Here is a 6,550-nt window from a genome sequence, read left to right as displayed (position 1 = left end):
TCAAGTGTCCTTTGTCCTTAGAAGAATGTGAAATTCAGCACCCACCCGCTGAGGCAGGAAGCTGTGTGGATCTAGGCAGAGGATCTGAGACAGCATGCCTGTCGGTCCTCTCCCAGCCCTGCTCAGCCCTGCTGTCTGCAGTCTTACCTACAGCCAGCTCATTTGGTCCCACTTTCTTCTTCTGAGGCACAAAACAAAATAAACCTTTAGGAGAGTGATGTGTTCAGAAGCAAGCTTACCATTTACTCAGAAAGTGAACACCTTGTGAGCCACTGGTAGTCATGAGTAAGCATGAAATCAAATTTCTGAGAATGTTTCACATTTCACACAGTGGAAGAATAATGAAAGAGATCTTCTTTAAACCAGAAGAGACTAGGGTACTTTTAATGAGCAAGATCAAGTGCTATCCCTCACCGGCGTGATGGTGGCTTGAATGCAAGATCAAACCACCAGTAGCAAACAAAGAAAGCTCTATTTTTGTTATTGTTCTTGTTATTCTTGTAGCATCTGGATGTATCTAGAGTATAATTGGCCCCAATAAAAGGAACACCTTGGACTAAAGATTTTTCTGGTTCAGTTTTGTTCCCCAGGAGACATGTGGTAGTGTCTGGAGACACTTTTGGTTGTCACAACGGGGGCGGCAGGGGGTGCTACTGGCATCCAGTGCATAGAAGCCATCCCTGCTGCTAACAACCCTATGATGTTTAGAAACAGCTCCCCTCCATGATAAAAACTATCAGCCCCAATTGTCAAAGGTGCTGCTGATGAGAAATACTCCCTTGGGGAAGCCCACGTTGGGAGGCGCAGCAGCCCACATGAGGGTGAAAGGGAGTAGGGAAGAAAGAGTGCAGTCAGGGGGACAGGCCTGAGTAAAGGCCTGCGGGGAACAGCCAGTGAGGGATCTGAACAGGGTGAAGCCTAGAGCAGGAGGTGGCTCACAGACAGGGGTCAGCTGCAGAGGTGAGCCCGCTCAGGAAGAATGCCATGTCCCGACTCTGGACTTCATTCCAAGGTCATGTGGAAGAGATTGGAGGGTTTTAGGCAAGGCTGTGGCAGCAGAGTTTTGCCCTTTACAGCTTACAAAAGAATTGCAACTGCTTCTCAGTGGATCTTCACAATAACTCAGTGAGGAGGGAAGGAGAGCTGTTATTATTTCTATTTTTAAAATACATCTGTATGTCTTGACTGTCTTCACTAAAATATGGGGGCATAGCTGCCCTCCTGCCTATGACAGGAGGAAATACGGGAACCAGGAAAAAGAAAGGAAGAGATGCATTCCGGCCTTCACACGCAGAAGTGGCAAAACTGCATAAAGGGCTCTCCATTGCCCTGTTTGTCCACCAACCACCAATGTGTTCGTTTCGCTCTGGTTATTTTCCTTTTGATGAACTTTGGCTATGCATCAGCTACTTAGAATCACACAATTAAGTACAGTTCTGCTTCAGCAACTGTCTGCACATGAATTGTTGTGATATTAGTTGAAATAAAAATAAACTACAAGAAGAGTTCATACCTACAATAGGGAGTATTACCCCTATGGGAGCGTGACCAGTCAGTCAAAAGTCAATGGGCTGTGAAACCTTATTGAGACCAGATGTTACTTAAATGCGGGGGTGTGGGACGACACGCAGCATGGAGAGAGAACAGGTTGCCTTCATAAATGGCTTAGGATGAAATACTGGTATTCAGAGAGAAGTACCGCACAGAACACCTCGCTTAAAGTATGGCTCATTCATATTGATGTGGAGAACAAAGACAAAAAAAAGAAAGAATTAAACTTCCTTGCAACTTATAGCCCATTGACAAGTTTTGGGAGAGGCAGAGTGATTTTCTGGGAACTCAACTACTTTCATGTTAATACTTTGCTAAAGCCAAAAGGCAAACTTAGTTTAAGATTAGCCCAACCTCAGGATCCTGTAAATCTCCTTCAATATATAAAAATTCCTTTGGAAACTTCCTTTATCTCTACTCCCCAAGATATATGTGAGCAATCATCCCCCAAGTATATGGCCCCCTGATATACATCTGAAGGGTCTCTTGACTAAGGTTTTACTAGACAGTAGTAAGTGACCTTTTGCTAACAGTAATAGCAAACTCCTTCAAAGTCCTGGAAACCTTACTTCCAAATTCCTTAGAGACTTACGCTATCCCTAACCTCCTCCCAACTTGGAAGTCTATAGTCAGCCACCCCTCACAACCCCAGTGCAGCTCTTTCTGCCAACGGGTCCTGTCCCTGTGCTATAATAAAATCACCTTTTGTACCAAAGACACCTCAAGAATTCCTTCTTTACTGTTTACTCCAAACCCCAACATTTTCACATCAATATCACTTACTTTCGGAGCATCTCCTACTCATAGACCATAAAGCAGCTGCCTGGAATTTACAATACGCTGACCTCCTGGGGGACACGATGAATCTTCTCCCTGGAATCTTTATTTATAATGTCCTCCAACCATGCTGAGGGTGAAGGTGCAGTGTTGTGCCTTCTGTTCTGCAGGCGGTGAGGAGGAAGATTCTGTGAATAAACTGCATATTTACTGGCCTGGGTCAGTGATTGCTTAACAAATTCTCTGACTTATCCTGGGGATACTTGCCAATACATATACATTAAATTGAAAACCAGAATAAATTCAAGAAATAATTTCCATCAGCAACCGTGATTGTTTTCAGTAGTTTAGCATTAGTAACAACGCTAATGCTTCACCCTCTGCATTTATTTTTCTAAGCTGTAGATAACATATGACATCATGTGTTCTAGAACCTTCAGTGGCTCCCTCTGTTTTCAACATAAAATTCAAAGGGCTGGCAGACAAATCTTTTCACAATCTAACACCATCTACTCTGCCTGCTTTTCATCCCCCATTTGTGATCTTGATGAGGGAGCTGTGTAACAGCCACAGTAGGGGCCCTCCCAGTCCGTATAATTTATGCCCATGTTAATGCCTCCTTCTTTCTTTCTTTTTTTTAATGTTTCTTTATTTTAGAGACAGAGAGACTGAGTACAAGCGGGGGAAGGGCAAAGAGAGCCAGAGACAGAATCTGAAGCAGGCTCCAGGCTCTGAGCTGTCAGCACAGAGCCTGATGTGGGGCTTGAACCTATGAACCATGAGATCATGACCTGAGCCGAAGTCAGAAAGTTAACCAACTGAGCCACCCAGGTGCCCCAATGCCTCCTTATTTCTAACAACATTTCTGGATCACTTCAAATAATGAATTAGATGGGGCTGCAGACAAAATGGCTCTGCTTGGAAACCCAGGTTTCGGATGTCAGAGCCAATTTCCTTGTCCTTTGACCTGAACGTGAATGTTAGTTTGATTCTAATGATCAAATGATTCATTATTTGCAAGTCGATACCTGCCCAACTCACAAGGATTCCCTTCTTTTGGGAACTGCCACCCTGAGTCAACCTGTCACGGGTGTAAAAGGAGATGTTAAAATGGAGCAAGCAAGCCTACCTGAGTTTCCTTACAGATATGGTAGGGAGGCCATAAACCAAGAAGAATTTATGCCCGTCCTCATTAGAGGAACCATTAATATTGTGCCAGCTGCAAGCCAGTTGGCCTAGACTTAACTCCCTGCTCACCAGGACACCGGAATTGTTAGCATTCTTCACTCCAAAAGGAGCCAGCAGGATTTGACCAGTTTCAATCCCTCATTTGCATGTTAACTCAGGCGATCCAGGTCACCTAGCTTCCCTCTGTGTTCTGCACAGATGTCCTACATGAGAACTGCACTTGTGAACTTTGCCTTTATAACCCTCTGTCCTCCTCAGAAAAAGAATCAGGTTTTTACTGACATCTTTTTTTTTTTTTTTTTTTTTGAGAGACAGAGAGAGACAGCACGAGCAGGGAAGGGTCAGAGAGAGAGGGAGACACAGAATCTGAAACAGGCTCCAGGCTCTGAGCTGTCAGCACAGAGCCTGACGCGGGGCTCAAACCCACCAACCATGAGATCATGACCTGAGTTGAAGTCGGACGCTTAACCAACTGAGCCACCCAGGTGCCCCCTTACCTACATCTTTGTCTCCAGAATTGCAATTCTAACCGCCTAACTAAAAGGCTGTCTGATTAGGGGCCCCTGGGTGGCTCAGTCGGTTGAGCATTCTTGGCTCAAACTAGGATCTCACCGTTTGGTTCGTGAGTTTGAGCTTGCTATCAGCACAGAGCCTGCTTCTTATCCGCTGTCCCCCTCCACTCGACCTTTCTCTCCCTCTCTCTCAACACTAAGTAAAATATTTTTTTAAACGCCTGTTTGATTATATTTTCAGTGAATTCTTTCTTGGTTGACACAAGAACAGACCTCTGGCAGCTGCATTTGTATCACAGGAGCCACGATTTTAGAACTAGTGCTTGACACCCTGTAAAATTCTCTTTTCTGGAAAGTTTTAATTGGAATCCAGGAAGAATTAGGTCATACTCATTATGCGTCTGGAGCTGCAACTTGTAAGTGTAACAACTGCAAGGCAGCCATTTTCACTCTGAACCTGCAGAGGATACAGAGGAAATAAATCCACAGAGAGAGAAGAGTATAACAAATCCATATGGAGAAGCAGAGGTGACAGATGGAGAAAGACCCATGGAGGCTTGGCTGGCCTTGCTTTCAGTTCCCTTCATTTTTAAAAAAGTTTATTTATTTTTTTTGAGGAGGGAGAGGGGCAGAGAAAGAGGGAGAGAGAGAATCCCAAGCAGACTCTGTGCTGTCAGCACAGGGAACGATGGGAGGCTCCAACTCACAAACCATGAGATCATGACCAGAGTCGAAATCAAGAGACAGACACTCAACGGACTGAGCCACTCAGGTACCCCTGTTCCACTCAATTCTAATGCTCTGGTTGGTGCAATTACTTCTGCCTTTTGGGCTGAGGGGCTTGGGGCCAGTCTTTTGGTCCCTATGAGAGCCTTTACAGCAGCATATCCTGGCCTCCCTAGTCCATTATCCACAACACTGCTGCCATCTAGAAGCTAGATTCCCTCTGCATTGGACAGAGGTTCACTCTGGAGATCTTTGTAGCCAGAGTAAATCTGATTAAGCACTTCATGATGGGGCAGGGTGCGGGGGTGGCAGCTGTATCTGGGTGTATTTATCTGTCAGCATGGCCTGATATTGTAACATTTTGTTTAAAAAAATAAAGCCTCAAAATCTGGTGTGGGATCCAAATAGGCAAAGATTGGCTTCTAGGGGGTTTGTTTGTTTGTTTGTTTTGCTTGTTCTATCAAGAGACATGTGGCTGCTAAGCTCCTCTTGGCCACCATGTCCAATTGTTCAGAAAAAGAAGCCACCATTCTCTCTAAGGGCCCAGCATTTGGGTTAAAACCCCTACAGCTGTCCCTTGCCTTTTGGGTACATACAGATCACACAGCTCGCCAAAATCAGGTAATGCTAAGGTGGGAGGCCTTTCTGTTACCTAGTTTCAGTGTGCAGGGCTTTGGGGAAAAAGGGTGGGGGTGGGAAGGGAGGGAGGGGCAGTGTTAGTCTTCACTGATTCCAAGTCAAGAGAATGAAAGAAAACTGGAAACTTTAGTTTGGAGAGTCATAGTGAGATATTCAAGGAAACCAGAATTGAGGATCCAGGTTTATAGGCAAACAACAAACACTAAGACAATCCGAATTAAATCTAACATCCACAAAGACATGTTATTGAAACATAATTTTTCTCTAAGATCACTCTCATTTCCATCAAAGATAGCCAAATTAGTATTAATTTGTTTGTAAAACAAGTCCAGTTTTAAAAAACTTGGCCCAATTATTTATTTTATTTTATTTATTCATTTTTGAGAGAGAGAGAGAGAGAGAGAGAGAGAGAGCGCGCGAGCACACACAAGAGCAGTGAAGGGGCAGAGAGAGAGAGAATGTGAGATAATCCCAAGCAGGCCTGCAAAGCGGACAGAACTCCAACTCATGAACTGTGACATCATGACCTGAGCCAAAATCAAGAGTCTGATGCTTAACCATTTAAATGCTTAATGGATTAAGCCACCCAGGCACCCTAGGGTGGAGATTTAAACAGGGAGCAACAACAGAACAACAACAAACAAACCAAACAACCAAGTGGGAGAAGGACTTCTTTAATCTCCCAGACTCTAGAGGAGTCTGTTAGATCACTCCCATTTCGCCAGGCTGGAGCACCAACCCTCTGAACGGCTGGGTGGTGTGATCTTTTGTCACCTGCGGATGTCTAGATTCAACACTGCGCCCTAATCAGTGTTCAGTCCCCAAGAGTGTTTACTGGAGAGGCCTCGTTTACCCAGTGTATTCTGTCATACCGTCTTGCCCAGACTTTGTGAGACAGCTCTAGTTTTACCTCTTAAGATCTGTGCCATGGACCTCGCATAATTTATCCCAACAGAAATCCTTTGAATAAATGTAATCAGAGTTTCAAATGAGATTTGGAATTCAAATGAGGACAGAATGGCAGGCCCTGGTCACAAGCAACAAGAAAGGGCTAGTCTCCTCCAAGGATCTGCCCCTGGTCCTGAAAGCTTGAACTGTTTGCCCAAGCAAGCTTCCACTGCCTGCTGCTCTGTGGGTGGAACCCAGGGAACTGGAGG

The sequence above is a fragment of the Suricata suricatta genome, chromosome 4 (assembly GCF_006229205.1).
Source record: "Suricata suricatta isolate VVHF042 chromosome 4, meerkat_22Aug2017_6uvM2_HiC, whole genome shotgun sequence".
NCBI lineage: Eukaryota > Metazoa > Chordata > Mammalia > Carnivora > Herpestidae > Suricata > Suricata suricatta.
Note: the sequence above shows the minus strand (reverse complement) of the source record.